The sequence below is a fragment of the Babylonia areolata genome, chromosome 18 (genome assembly GCF_041734735.1).
Source record: "Babylonia areolata isolate BAREFJ2019XMU chromosome 18, ASM4173473v1, whole genome shotgun sequence".
In the NCBI taxonomy this organism is placed as follows: domain Eukaryota; kingdom Metazoa; phylum Mollusca; class Gastropoda; order Neogastropoda; family Buccinidae; genus Babylonia; species Babylonia areolata.
Genome location: NC_134893.1, coordinates 29,291,081 through 29,307,951, shown reverse-complemented (window position 1 = coordinate 29,307,951; position 16,871 = coordinate 29,291,081). Strand labels below are relative to the sequence as shown.

At 44.5% G+C, this 16,871-nt stretch overlaps 1 long non-coding RNA gene across 2 annotated transcripts in view; it reads left to right on the top strand.

Moving 5' to 3' along the window:
* The window catches only part of LOC143292156 (uncharacterized), a 101,657-nt gene that overhangs the window by 24,265 nt on the left and 60,521 nt on the right, over nucleotides 1–16,871 (top strand). The gene's annotated exons all lie outside the window — the stretch shown is intronic.

Here is a 16,871-nt window from a genome sequence, read left to right as displayed (position 1 = left end):
AGTGCACTGCCACTGTTTAGTTTCAGGCGTGAACGCCTTTCCCTCCCTCACGCCCACGCCCTGTATAAAGGACTACACGGGGTGTTTGCTTCGTCTGTTGATCTCTTTCTCTGCCCGTGTGATCTGTCTGTTAATCTGTTGTCAGCCAGAGTTGTTGTTTTGTTTTTTTTAACTCGTCCAGTTCACAACACAATACAATACACAAACTTTATTGTCTGTACTTCGGTACAGATTTTCATTTTGGCAACAGCACATGTTCAACATAAAAAGAAAACAACAAACACATAAAATGAATGAAAAACACAAAAAGATAAATTAGATAGCACCAAATGGAAATAGCTATATACAAATATACAGATTACTGAAAATCACGTGCCTCTCCATTTCAGTCAGCCAAGCCGCGTTGCACATCTTCCCACACCACTCACGCACGCACACACACACACACACACACACACACACACACACACACACACACACACACACACACCACCCGCGCACACACGCACGCATACACACACACACACTCTCTCTCTCTCTCTCTCTCTCTCTCTCTCAGAGTATGCAACTACAAAAGATCATAGTTCATTTAAAAATCAAATATCACCAGACTAAGACTAAGAATTAAACCAAAAAGCAGCACTTCCGTAGTTCACAAAAAGTAAGAGGCATTACAGTAGAACAACTTTCATTCATTCATTCTAGTCCAAAGCCTTAACACTTCACCGCACCCCCATATCCTACACTCCCCCTCCTCTGGAAAAATACCTACAGGCCGAAGCATAATCTCCCCCACCCCCTACACACACATGCGCGCGCGCGCGCATTTCATCCTTCCATAAAAAAAAACCCAATTTACAAAGCACCACCTGTGTTCACTCATAAATATATCATCCTGTCATAATTGCACCATAATTCAAATTTGGCACAGTTCCCGTTTTTCGCTCCGTCTCTGTCTGTCTGTCTATCTGTCTGCATGTGTACTTACTCTCTCTCTCTCTCTCTCTCACGCGCGCACGCGCGCTCGCTCGCTCTTAAAAAAAAAAAAAAAAAGATTCAAGAAATTGCAACTAATTGTCGAGACTGTCATCTCGTCACTCTCAGAAAAACAACAACAGCCATTGATGTCCACATGTGTGCAAAAACAGGACGGTTCAGTTTAAACTAGTCAAGGAAGCTCACGCGCGCACACACGCACGCACGCACACACACACACACACACACACACACACACACACACACACACACACACACACACACAACTCCATTCCGTCTCCAAAAACACGTGTGTGTCTCTATAAGCTGACACAAAACGAACATTCAAGAAAACAACGATGCCCTCGATATAAACGGCACTGAAAGTTAGCTCAAGCTGAACTGAACACGATGACCGTGATGCCTTATGACAGATGAGGATGGTCCACAGGTGAATGATCGGATTAAGCTCCCTTGGGCGTGACTGCTGCGCAAAGTGGAAGCTGCATGTTGTTTGCAGAAAACACGTAGGGTGTGAGAGAGAGAAGAAAAACACACTGTAATCCTGTTAGCTACCGCTGACAGTGCCCGTGGGGGGGTGGGGGGGGTGGCGGTGGTGACAGGTATGGGGATTGTGTGTCTGTGTGCCATGACAGCTGAACAATACCTAAATGGCAGTATTCAGTCAGGTATACCGCGTTCATGTAAAAACTCCTTCTTCTCGTTCTCCCGGCCCCCGGCGTTCCGACTCGATCTGCACGTGCATTGTTGTGTTTGTCAGTGGTGAACTGTGAAGTGATGTTCGCTGCTCTGTGGGAAATGCCGCTGCTGCACTGACCGTGCTTGTGAATCAGCACCGTCACTGTGTGATATCAGATTGCGTATCGTCCTCCAGCAGGTGAATCAGCACCGTCACTGTGTGATATCAGATTGCGTATCGTCCTCCAGCAGGTGAATCAGCACCGTCACTGTGTGATATCAGATTGCGTATCGTCCTCCAGCAGGTGAATCAGCACCGTCACTGTGTGATATCAGATTGCGTATCGTCCTCCAGCAGGTGAATCAGCACCGTCACTGTGTGATATCAGATTGCGTATCGTCCTCCAGCAGGTGAATCAGCACCGTCACTGTGTGATATCAGATTGCGTATCGTCCTCCAGCAGGTGAATCAGCACCGTCACTGTGTGATATCAGATTCCGTATCGTCCTCCAGCAGGTGAATCAGCACCGTCACTGTGTGATATCACATTGCGTATCGTCCTCCAGCAGGTGAATCAGCACCGTCACTGTGTGATATCAGATTCCGTATCGTCCTCCAGCAGGTGAATCAGCACCGTCACTGTGTGAGATCAGATTGCGTATCGTCCTCCAACAGGTGAATCAGCACCGTCACTGTGTGATATCAGATTCCGTATCGTCCTCCAGCAGGTGAATCAGCACCGTCACTGTGTGATATCAGATTCCGTATCGTCCTCCAGCAGGACAATGGTCATTGTTTGTGGAACACTGAGCTCAACATCTTTTTTCCTCTTTTCTCACGCGTATGGAATGCATACAATCACGAGCACGCGTGCTTGATGGACACACACACACACGCACGCACACATACACACACACGCACGCACGCACGCACACACACACACACGCTCACGCACGCACACACACACACGCACGCACACACACACATACGCACACACGCACGCACACACACACACACACACACACACACGGAGTAAGGGGTGGAAAGACAGAAAGAGGGTGACGGAGAGAGCCAAACAGAAGGAGACACAAGTACACAGATCCCTGTACACAGTCTCCTTTCTTTATCCATCCCATCCCTTTTGACATTCGTGTGTGCGCGCGAGCTCTCACACACTGCAGGGGACATGCAAGCAAATAGGAAATCCGTGTGTGTTTCATGTTGGGAGTTCGCTGATGTTCCTTGCAGTGCTTGCGTGCGTCATTAGTAGCCATTCACGCGATTCTTTACCTCTCCTAATGTTGAGTCATAGCATCTCAGGTATGTATGCACTCACACAGCCCGAGTGGTTCAGGTGCGTGCACCTTTAAGACATGTGTCGGAATGTCTGAAGGGAGGAAAATACACCACGAAAAAACCCTCAACCACCATCTCTCGTCAGCATTGGAGACGAAAGCCAGAGACACGAAACAGCATTGAAAGGCTCTTCTTTTCACCGTGTGATGAGTTGAGGAGGGGTTGTAAAGGTGAAGAAGGAGACGCGCGTCAGGTCTTGTACTGAGGAGACAAGAAAGTGAAATACATTAGTGTTTTGCTCAACGCAATATTTCTTGCTGATGGAATTCAATGCGGCGTTTGTGAATCCAACACTTTCTGCTGATGTTCCTATTTCATGCGACTTTACTGGTAGCCGTTCAGTCATATTTATGGTATCCCAGGCAATATGTGTTATTGTATTGTATTGTATTGCATTTCTCTTTTTGTCACAACAGATTTCTCTGTGTGAAATTCGGACTGCTGTCCCCAGGGAGAGCGCGTCGATACACTACAGCGCCACCACACACACACACCCTCCCCCCCCGCCCCCCCCCACCCAGCCCCTTTTTTTTCCTGCGTGCAGTTTTATTTGTTTTTCTTATCGAAGTGGATATTTCTACATAATTTTGCCAGGAACAACCCTTTTGTTGCCGTGAGTTCTTTTACGTGCGCTAAGGGCATGCTGCACACAGGACCTCCGTTTATCATCTCATCCGAATGACTAGCGTCCAGACCACCACACAAGGTCAAGTGGAGGGGGAGAAAATATCGGCGGCTGAGCCGTGATTCGAACCAGCGCGCGCAGATTCTCTCGCTTCCTAGGCGGACGCGTTACCTCTAGGCCATCACTCCACTATGGACGCGTTACCTCTAGGCCATCACTCCACTATGGACGCGTTACCTCTAGGCCACCACTGCACTATGGACGTGTTACCTCCAGGCCACCACTCCACTGTGGACGTGTTACCTCCAGGCCATCACTCCACTATGGACGTGTTACCTCCAGGCCATCACTCCACTATGCACGTGTTACCTCCAGGCCATCACTCCACTGTGGACGTGTTACCTCCAGGCCATCACTCCACTATGGACGTGTTACCTCCAGGCCATCACTCCACTATGGACACGTTACCTCCAGGCCATCACTCCACTATAGACGTGTTACCTCCAGGCCATCACTCCACCGTGGACGTGTTACCTCCAGGCCATCACTCCACCGTGGACGTGTTACCTCCAGGCCATCACTCCACCGTGGACGTGTTACCTCCAGGCCATCACTCCACCGTGGACGTGTTACCTCCAGGCCATCACTCCACCGTGGACGTGTTACCTCCAGGCCATCACTCCACTGTGGACCGTTTACCTCCAAGCCATCACTCCACTATGGACACGTTACCTCTAGGCCATCACTCCACTATGGACACGTTACCTCCAGGCCATCACTCCACTATGGACACGTTACCTCCAGGCCATCACTCCACTATGGACGTGTTACCTCCAGGCCATCACTCCACTGTGGACGTGTTACCTCCAGGCCATCACTCCACTATGGACGTGTTACCTCCAGGCCATCACTCCACTATGGACACGTTACCTCCAGGCCATCACTCCACTATGGACGCGTTACCTCCAGGCCATCACTCCACTATGTACGCGTTATCTCCAGGCCATCACTCCACTATGGACGCGTTACCTCCAGGCTATCACTCCACTATGTACGCGTTACCTCCAGGCCATCACTCCACTATGGACACGTTACCTCCAGGCCATCACTCCACTATGGACGCGTTACCTCCAGGCCATCACTCCACTATGGACGCGTTACCTCCAGGCCATCACTCCACTATGGACGCGTTACCTCTAGGCCATCACTCCACTATGGACGCGTTACCTCCAGGCCATCACTCCACTATGGACGCGTTACCTCCAGGCCATCACTCCACTGTGGACGCGTTACCTCCAGGCCATCACTCCACTGTGGACGTGTTACCTCCAGGCCATCACTCCACTATGGATGTGTTACCTCCAGGCCATCACTCCACTATGCACGTGTTACCTCCAGGCCATCACTCCACTATGGACGTGTTACCTCCAGGCCATCACTCCACTATGGACACGTTACCTCCAGGCCATCACTCCACTATGGACACGTTACCTCCAGGCCATCACTCCACTATGGACGCGTTACCTCCAGGCCATCACTCCACTATGGACACGTTACCTCCAGGCCATCACTCCACTGTGGACACGTTACCTCTTGGCCATCACTCCACTATGGACACGTTACCTCCAGGCCATCACTCCACTGTGGACACGTTACCTCTTGGCCATCACTCCACTATGGACACGTTACCTCCAGGCCATCACTCCACTATGGACACGTTACCTCTAGGCCATCACTCCACTATGGACACGTTACCTCCAGGCCATCACTCCACTATGGACGCGTTACCTCCAGGCCATCACTCCACTATGGACGCGTTACCTCCAGGCCATCACTCCACTGTGGACACGTTACCTCCAGGCCATCACTCCACTATGGACACGTTACCTCCAGGCCATCACTCCACTGTGTCACTGAATTCAGCTGTTAATGCTCCTCTCTTCTGTATTTTTTTTTTTTTTTTTGATAGGTAATTGTAGTTAATATTTCAAATTCCACCCTCACTCCCCGGTTTACCACATCTCACCATTCACACCCCCCACCCCCCAACCTGCCCCCCCACCCCCTCCTCTCCAAAGCGATAACAATCAAATGTAAAAATCAATACTCTAACAAAATGTCTACAATCACCAGTATGTGTCGAGGGGCATAAAACAAAATTCATCATCATCATCATCATCATCATCCTTTCTTCTGGTTTACACAGTTTTAAGGTATATCATAATGTCTTAAGGAAGGACTGTTTGTGAAAAGACTGGAATAACTTCATCGTCTCATAAAGAGAAATTGCACCAAGTGCGCCAAAGCAAACGTGGACAGCTACTCAGCACACAAAAAACTCCATTGAACATGACTTTAAAAAGCAATATTTAACAAATGAGATACGCCAATACATAACAGCATCAAGCATATTAACTTTACAACGTAATTAATATAATGTAAAAAGTCTGCTTGAAAGACAGGAGCGTAAACAGTGCACGTGTATTGCACATCTATCATCCATGAACCCAACACTGTATTTTGAGTAAATAAGAGATTCAACAGGTCACCGAGCTCATACAAAAACTGTAGCTTTAAGAGAAGAGTACAACGACAGTGAGATTCTAAACCAATCTCAAACAGACCATCAGACTCCTGTAAATATGCTAAAAAAAATTGGTAGACATACAAATCCCGAATTCACACACACACACACACACACACACACACACACACACACACACATATATATATATATACATATATATATATATATATATATATAAACACACACACGCATATGTATATGTGTGTGTGTGGAGAGAGAGAGACAGAGAGAGAGAGAGATTCACTGCCCTGCACACAGTCACATAAGCAAAATAATGTCAAGCCTTTCAAATGTATGAAAATTGTATTGTATTGCATTATAGTATCGTATTGTGTTATCCTTCACCACAACAGATTTCGTCTCTGTACGAAATTGGGGTTGCTCTTCTCCAGAGAGGCGGGCGTCACCTTACAGAGCAGTGCCACCCCTTTTTTCCTGCCCGTGCACATGTATTTCTTTTCCTATCAAAGTGATTTTTTTTCTGCAGAAGTTTGGCAGGGACAATCCTTTGGTTGCCTTGGGTTCTTTTACCTACGCTAATTGCATGGTATGGTGGTGCGGTATGGATGCTTACACAGCGCCGATCCTCGGTCGGTGACCAAGCTCTCAGCGCTTTACAAATACGGGGTCATTTGCACAACAGGCTGCCTACCTGGGTAGAGCCGACTGATGGCTGCCATTCGGCGCTCATCATTCGTTTCCTGTGTCATTCAATCAGATTGCAGACAAGCGCACATACACACTCAAGACAAACGTGTAACATTTTACGTATATGACCGTTTTCTTTTACGTGCGCTAGTTGCATACCATCCATGTCACCTCGGCTTATCGTCTTATCGAGTGACTAGCTTCCAGACTACAGTTCAAGGTCTAGTGGAGGGGGAGAACGAAATACTGACGTGAGGGGGGGGGGAGGAGGGGGGGGGGGGGGGTCCCTCCTGTGCACTCAGATTCTCTCGCTTCCCTGGCGGACGCGCTGCCACAAGACAACCCGTGGGAACGATACGGAAATGAAAATAACTAATCAGAACTTGCATGGCTTTATTTGTATCTGTAAAGCACCGTCTGTTGTTTTGTGCTCAGATTGTTTCTGCTGAATTTGCGGAGTTTTCCACAATTATAAATCTGTTTTCGTCAAACGCAGAGAGGTATACTCTGCACACCCTCCCCCCCCCCCTCACCCACACCCACACCCACCCACCCACACAGACACACACACACACACACACACACACACACACACACACACACACGGGGTTTCCCTAAATATACACGGCTTGTCATGCTGAAAACACGCTCAATTCTTTTTCTTCTTGTTCTTCTCTTTCTGTGTCTTTTTCCTTTTACCTCCTCCCCCTCCCCCTCCTCCCTCCTCCTCCTCCTCCTCCTCCCCCTCCTCCTCCTCCTCCTCGCCTTCGTCTTCGTCTTCTTTCCGCACTGCTGTGAAAGATGTCGGGAATAGAATTCAAAGAATGTGATATCCAACAATGTTTCTTTTTTTCTTTTTTTTTTAATCCAGACATTGAAAGGGCATCTGTGTAAGACACACTGCTCCTGTTTCCTTCCTGACCCACACCTCATGTGTCTGGCAGTGAACTGGGCAGCACTCGATGTGTGTGTGTAAGGTGGTGAGAGCAGTGTGTGTGTGTGTGTGTGTGTGTGTGTGTGTGTGTGTGTGTGTGTGTGTGTGTGTGTGTGTGTGTGTGTGTGTTTTATGTGCGCGCGTGTATATTCGTGTGTATCAGTGTGTGCATGGGTGTGCATGCATGTGAACATGCTTACGGGCGACTTGTTTTGCATTTAGCTTTGACGGTGTGTGTGTGTGTGTGTGTGTGTGTGTGTTTGACTCGACTCGACTCGACTTCATTCATTAACATAAAATCCCGAAGAGTAATGTGGGTGTGGGTGTGTGACTGACTGACTGACTGACTGATTGTACAGCAGAAAACATGGGGCAATGAAAGTCATTGTTTTCCTACGAAGACAGGCCATGAAAAACGGATAAAAGGCAAGCCAAAGTGTGAGCCTTGCCACTCAGTGTTCATGTATTGTCTGGTGCTAAGAGTTACAGACATAAACATTTTACTGCTGATTATTTCGAGAGTCTTCCCAGCAGTAGTCAATCTGAGGCAGATTTTTATGTCCTTCAAGGTGAACATTTTAGGAAGAAGAATTGATTATAACGTTGATTTTTTTTGATTTTTTTTTTTTTTAATAAAATCTGTTTTGATCGGTCTTCTTAGTTCGAGGGGCCACTACCGTTAGTTGTGTTATTTATTTAACAGACTTTGATTTTTGGTCTGTCAGCTTGGATATGAACATAAAAATGATTAATGTGCAGTTAGCTTGGATAATGTATATTGAAATGGTTTATGGCAGTCAGCTTGGATATGAACATATGTCCCTTTGGACCACTTAGTTGAGTGGTGCCTTGTCTGAAAATCGACGCACGTGCTCAGATTCCTATCTGGGGAATGCTAATTTTAACAAAATGATCTCATTTCTCGGGGAATTGATAATGGAGTTATCTTATAATGGAACACAGAATATTATTTCTTTACTTTTTTTCCTTCCTTTTTGTTGTCAGCTATTGCGGAAAAGGCATGACTGAAATATGTAATCTGAAGCCTGATATTGGCTAGCTGCGAAAAGCATGTTTATATCATAAACAAAACAACGTAATCGTGTTAAGCGCTCATATTGCCATTGCGGATGGAGCAGGCACGAAAAGGATATACATGTATGTGCTGTGATTGCTAGCAGATCAATAGCAACGTGCATTACACCGTCAACACACTGCCTTCAGCTTTGAACACAAACACATTCGGATGACACGACAAACCTGTATGTGGCGTGCGTTTTGCGCACGTAAAATAACCCATGGAAACAAAAGGGATATCACTGGCCAAATTGTGTAGCAAACAAATCCACGTTAAAAGCAACCAAATACAGCTGCAGGCAGAATGTGGGTGGCGCTGTACTGTGGGGACACGCTCTCCTTTGGGAGAGCAGCTAGAATTTCACATACAGAATATCTGTTGTGACAAAGGATAATATGATAGGGTATAATACAATCAATACAATGGAATTCGTTCTTGTCACATTTACAACACTGCCCGCCGCATTTAATATGTTGGCAACTTGTAATTCAAATTGGTTTCGTTTCTCTCTGTGATATGATGCAGTTTTGATCATCATCATCACCATCATCACTGACACAGCTATCAGCGAAAAGTTGTCATTGCCATTGTTGCCATCATAATTATATTCGTCCTGATGACAGTGGTGTATGCACAGAGTTCAAGCTTCATTACTTCCCATTTATAATCATGGTCACACATGGAGGCATCAGTTGTTCCCCACTCAGTTTCGAATGTGAGTGCAGATGAGTATATTTGGGCGTAATCTCATTGCTGTACTAATGGAGACAGATTCATATGTTGAGAGACAGACAGACAGACGGACGGACGGACAGACAAAAGGTTCTCAGAGAGAGAGAGATGGGGGGGTAGGGGGGTGGGGGGGGGCAGACAGACGGACAGATAGACAGACAGATGGTTCTCACAAGGAGACAGACAGACAGACAGACAGACGAAGGGTTCTCACTGGCTGGTGTTTATTGCACGCAAACGATGTTGCACTGCAGACAGTGAGTGCCCTGATAATACTGGCCCCTGTAGCGCTCACTACATCAGTGCACGTCATCACGCTCGTCATTCACGCGATCCTCAGGGCAGAAACCTGTTGGCACGTGCTGGAATCACATGGGTCACGTCTGCCTTGCCGACGTGTCAGTTTCTGCAGGTGTGCGGACACTTCCTCCACGTGACTGACGACGATAGGAACTGTCAGCACTCACCGTGATTTGCATGTCTCGTTGACAGGTTGGAGCCACCAATTCCTCAGGGGGAAACGCACACACACACACACACACACGCACGCGCACACACACACACACGCACGACGACGCACGCACGCACACACACGCACACACACACACACGACGACCACCACACACACACACACACACACACACAGAAAATGGAGTGAGAGAAAGAGGGCGAAGGCAGACTGAGCATGGGAGAAAAAGAGAGAGGGGGTCGGGAAGGGGGGTGGGATGGTGGATGAGGGTTTAGGAGAGGGGTGGGGGCAGTTGGGCAAGGGTCAGACAAAGAGTTGCAGGCGGACAGAGACGAAGCAGGCAGACAAGACCAGTGGATTATGAAAAGTGGTATATCATTCGCAGGGCAAAGGGAAGATGATACCTTGATTCAGACAGTCTAGACACACATCGGTCGATCCATAAGTATTGAACAGGGATCACTCCCTAGCCATATAGATACATAAAAAGTAGACTGATCGAGAAAAAATGAGAAGAAAAAAATGTAGGGAGCTAATGCCATTAAAAAAAGCACTGTCGCTGGCTGACGTAGCTGTTGGATAAATCATTCAGTTTATCAGTTCTTTTTGTATTTTTTTTATTATGTTTGTATCACGAAAAAAACAACAAGAAAAACAACAGCAACCACACACACACACACACACACACACACACACACACACACACACACACAATCTAGTCGCCAGAAAGTTGATCGCTTCCTAAACCCCCTACCAGACGGATTTGCACCCGAGTGCAGCCTGGATCAGTACTACCTGAATGATCAGCACTGGTTCCAGACTTCCTCACATCGATCATGGCACAGACGTTGTGTTGCGATGGTTGCGCTCATTATTCATTCATTAATTCACTTATTGATTCATTCATCCATTCATTCGGAAGAAGTAAATATACTACAACAACAACTACTACTACTACTACTAATAGTAGTAGTTGTAGCAGCAGCAACAGCAGTACTTTCGTTTTATATTTCCATTGGTCACGTAAAAGAACTTCGCTGTGTTGTTCAGAGAAACAGAAGAAATACACAAACAAACGAAATACATTTATTGGGCATAATTAATACGGAAACAAATAAACTAGTGCCTGCAAATAACTAGAAAAAATGTGCTTAAATAATTGACGAAAGAAATAAGTATTTACTCTGAATAGATGAAAGAATTTGTAGATAAACTTTCCACACACAACACACACACACACACACACACACACACACACACACACACACACACACACACACACACACACGCATATTTTTTTTCTTACTAATCTAGTACATTAATCAAAATCAATTTATTGACTTAACAAGAGAGGCAAGGCCTTCAAGACTCACTTGTGATATGCACTTTATCAAACAGGAATTATGGAGAGAGAGAAAAAAAAACATGCAGAAGGGATACTCTGGCAAAAAGACTCATTGATGTGACCTTGACCTTAGACATCTAAATTTGCATTGCATTGATGTTCTGGCCAAAACATACAACGACGTGGTATACCAATGAAAACTGGATGGAAGAAACAAAGTTCTGTTATCCCTTTTCCCAACAGGCTATGTTGTGACCTTGATCTTTGACTTTGCTTCTTTTCATAGGTGTCACCATGACCAATCATTGTACCAAGTTTGCTGAAGAATATCTATAAAAGACTTTCTCTCTCTTGCATGCAGAAATGTTTCGTATCAATATCGTATGCTAGGTATACCTTGACCCTTAACCTCTTGCTGATTTTGAATTTCTTTAGGGATTATGCTGCACCCATAGCCAGTCACAAGACCAAGGTTGATTAAAATTGAATTCATATCACGCTCTCTATCTTACATTTTTCTATTTTGCCAAGTAGTGAACTTGACCATTTCATCCTACACATTTAAACAAGATGACTGGAAAAAACTGAATTTATCCTATTTTTATGCCAAATTTGGTGTCAACTGACAAAGTATTTGCAGAGAAAATGACAATGTTAAAGTTTACCACGGATACACACACACACACACACACACACACACACACACACACACACACACACACACACACACACACACACTGACAGACAGACAGAAACACACACACACAGACAACCGAACACCAGGTTAGAATATAGGCTCACTTTGTTTACACAAGTGAGTCAAAAAGAACTTTACAGAACAGTAAACTACAGAACATAATTATTAATGAAAAGTGTGTCATGAATCCGTTGTTCATTCGATGGAAGAATCAATAGTTTTCCTTGTGTTTTGATCATTTGTTTGATGCCATGCCAAATTCAAATTTGCGCATGGACTTAATCGGAAGAACCACTTGATAACTTGGCTAGATACTTTCTTTTTGGCTGTTTCTCTGCATATCTGTCCATGTGCCGCTGTCTGTCAGTCTGTCTGCCTGCCTGCCCTCCTCTCTCTCCCTCTGTCTGTCTGTCTGTCTGTTTCTGTCTCTCTCTGTCTCTGTCTGTCTCTCTCTGTCTCTGTCTGTCTCTCTGTTTCTGTCTTTCTCTGTCTCTCTCTCCCTCTGTCTGTCTGTTTCTGTCTCTCTCTCTCTGTCTCTGTCTCTCTCTCCCTCTCTCTCTGTCTGTCTGTCTCTGTCTTTGTCTCTGTCTTTGTCTCTCTCTCTCTCTCTCTCTGTTTCTCTCTCTCTCTCTCTCCTCTCCATTATTACCCATTTTCCCTGATGAGAAGATGAAATGCGGTGATGTTGATGATGATGAAGAAGAAGAATATCTCAGTGACATTTAAGTACGTCGTGATGATTCGGTGATGTATGATGATAGCTGTCAGCTGGTAGCCTAACTTCACTCAAGGGATTCCACATCCTGTTCTTATTTTTGTTTGGGGGGAGGGAGAGAGTGCTGGGGGGGTGGGGGAGGTATGAGGAGAAGGGGGTACGTATTAGGATTTACGTAGCATTTTCTTGACTGTTCACATGTGGGGGCTTTCTCGTGCAGGTAGACCGACCCTTCAAGACCAAGCGAACTGATTATTCCTTCCTTTAGTGATAGATGAGGGCATAAGAAGAGAGAGAAAAAGAAGAAGAAGAAAGAGTAAATAGCATCTGTCTGCACCACTAATGAAAGCGTTTTGGCGTTTCTGTCACGAGTTTTCCTCAGTCCCGTAGCGCAGTTTGCTGGAAGATAAACATTCGTTGTTTCACTGGAAAGCGAAACAGACCAGCGTTTTTTTTGGGGGGGTGGTGGTGTTTGGATCCTAATTTCCATGTCCAGAGAAGTTACTTTTTGTGTGTTGGCTTTCATTGACTCCATTCCACAGGTCAATCTGCTGTACGCAGGATCTGAGCGATATAGTTTGGGACTTTTATGGTAAGTGTCGTTTGGTAATTCTCTCAGTTTTTTTTCTTTTCTTCTTCTTTCTTTTTCTTCTTTTCATTTTAAAGAAACCATCCGAGTCAGGGACATTTTTCAACATGAACGCTAAGAACAAAGCCACATCGATTTTGTGATTTAAAGCCCCATTTAGTTTTTCATGGAGGTGCTGGATTTTTTAATATAACACTTTCATGTATTTTTTCCCGTTTGCACCCTACAGTTCAATGTTCATGGTAATAGTCTGAACATGATTTTTAACGGGACCACATGCGTTTTGGATCCAGTGGTACGTGATAATTAAATTTATGTTAATTTCCACTAAAATCATTTTTACGAAGATCTCCGATTCGTAATGATTCCATTCTGGGCTTCCTTCTTTTGTTTAGTTGTTTTTTTATGTTTTTTTTAATCATTTGACCACCCCTTTGATGCCGATGGAATGGTTCTGTCATACCTTGTTACTGAAGAAAAACTTGAGTGATTTTTTTCCTATGCAATTCAGAGACATTTTGAATATTCCTATCGTTTAAAAAAAAGAATTCAACTATAAATCCAAAGTGTGATTTCTGCATTCATTGAAAAAAAAGAGACTAATTCGTTCATACGAAAATATGCATTCATTGGAAAGTCTGTAATTCGTTCGTACAAAAATATCATATTATGAAAAACACTGTCGTAAAGGCATTTCTGACGTATGCCAGTTGGGGCCATTGTATGAAACCATTTGGAGATGAATTACACCATTAAACCAAAACAGTTTTGACAGCCATCTAAAGCAGGTTGCATTTTTTCAAGACAGAAATATTCTGTGACAGGTCTGTCTGTCATTTGAACCAGGCACTTTCAGTTTGATTCGCTGTGTGTGTGTGTGTGTGTGTGTGTGTGTGTGTGTGTGTGTGTGTGTGTGTCGTTGCTGCAGGAGAAAAAGGGGGACGTAATGTTTTGAATCACTGTTTTCCAACACTGTTTTATTTTGGCTGCTGAGGGCTTTAACAGTTGAAGATAAAGGTGTGCGACTGTGTTAATGGGGAATTCGCGCGTGTGTGTGCGTGCGTGCGTACGTGCGTGCGTGCGTGTGTGTGTCTGTGTGTGTAGTGGGGGTTGTGGTTTTGTGTCGCTCGTTTAAAATATACTGACCTGATGATATCAATTATCATATTATAATAATTTTTATCATGATAACTATCACCATCATTATCATTATCATATTCTTACTGTGTTTGGTACTATCGGTATCAGATTTTTACAATGAAACAAAATGCTCCATACGGTGGAATTTCTCGCTTTAGCTGAGAGAAGATTCCTAGTGAAAGTAGGAAACAAAAACCACTTTTCAGGACAACCTCCAAACAAAACAAACCTTTGATGGAAAAGCAAAAAAACAACAACAAAAAACAAACAAACAAACAAACAAAAAACATCTGACGAAAACCAAACCCTCGCCAGCGTTCTTTAATTAAAACGAGAACTCTCGTTCAATAATTATTTAATTCCAATGCACCCATTACCGCTCCAGAAGAAAAAAAAAAAAAGAACAGTTCGCTGAAGCAAATTGGCGGTAGTGGAAATTCGATTGGATTCTGAACGCGGTGATCTGAATGATCGCGTTTCCTGCGGAAGAGTTTGTAAATGAAAACTACTGCCGGTTGCAAACATATGTTGTTGTTGTTGTGTTGTGTTGATGTTGTTTGTTTGTGTGTTTTTTGTTTTGTTTCTTCTTTACTCAGTGCATGGGTTTATTTCAGGACAGTTCACTGTGCAAAACAGGCATGGAAATGCTTTTGTTTTTTCAAGGAAGAGAATGTTGGATTATTGATATTTTTTTTTATGATTATTGATTTTTTTTTTTTTTTTTTTGGGGGGGGGGATCCTAACCCCGCTTCCCCCGTCCCGCCTCTCACACACACCCTTCCAATATTATGTTTTTTCTTTCTCCAATCACTGACACTCACCCTCTCCATTTTAGATTTTGTACTCTGTCTTTTCCACATTCTGTTCTCTCTCTCTCTGTCTGTCTGTCTGTCTGTCTCTTCCTTTCTTAGTCCCCTGCCCCTTGCCCCCACCACACCCCCTCCCCTCCACCTCAGCCGCCCCCCTTTTCATTCGAATATACAGAAATGTCGACTTCTAATTAATAATAACAATCATTATTATGATAGAAATGATAATAATCCAAATGATAATAATATCATTTATTTTCAGTCTAATATCATCATCTTAGATGAACAGACTATAAATAAATAAGCGAAGCAAGAATGTTGGATGAGTGCTGAATTTGTGTGCCTATCAAGAGTGGATTTCTTCTACAGGATTTGACAGAGGACAACTCTGTTCTTGCCGTGTTTTTTTTGTGTGTGTTTTTTTTTTCAGTGCGCCAAGTGCACATTGATCCACAGGGGATCTCCGTTAACCGTCTCATTCGAATGACGTGGCGCTCAGATTGATTTTCCAGCCAAACTTTGGATAAATGGCGAAGACTGGTATCGAACCCAGACCTACACGGGCACTGTATTGGCAGATAATCATCCTAACCATTCAGCCACCTTCCACCGACCTCCTGGTGCCACTGACAGTTCAGTTCGGCCTTCAAACCCCATGGCTGCCGGGGATAAAATAGCAGAAAGAGGTGTTTCAAGTCACAAACCAATATCCAGAACAACGGTCTGGAGATACACTACTCCAGATCCAGTCTGTGAATGTTTTCGGCCTTCCAGAAATGTTTCCTTTCTTTTGATGACGTCATCGGTGACGTCACTATGGAAGTGCTACGTCCTCTCGCAGTCAGTGGGTTTTAATGTCGACACCCCTCCTCAGATAAAGTGACCGACACGGGTGACCATCTCAGAAAAGTTAGCGTGAAGAGAGGGAATGTACCTGACGCTGAACTGACATCACCACAACGACAGCGCCTTGACACGGGCAGCGAAAATGACACGTTGTGGTGTCTGTGATTCAAACACGTCATAGTTTGACTGCGAGTTCGGCGCTTAATTAACCAACATGGCCACAGCCAATAACCTCTTGTGCCACGTTTTCTGGGTGACGAATATATCGATTCTAAGTGCGCGAAATTTCACGTGCCCTAAGTTTTCAACAACAACAACAACAACAAATGTTTATTTTAGATGCTGCTTACCTGTGACTACGCGTTAATAGAATTTTAAACATTTTTTTAAGTTGCAACCTCCCCGATGTGAAGTGTATGAAAATTTTACGTTATTCTCATATTATTTTTTTCTGTCACTTCCATGTATTACATAATTCATTTACCAATTAAACTATTTCATTCGCTTTTGCTGTGAAACATGCCTGTTTATCATTTTCAATACATGATTTAGCGACTTACATCTGAAGCATTGTAGCAAACAGTACATGAAGATCAGTAAAATCACCTCACAAAGTTTGATGTTTT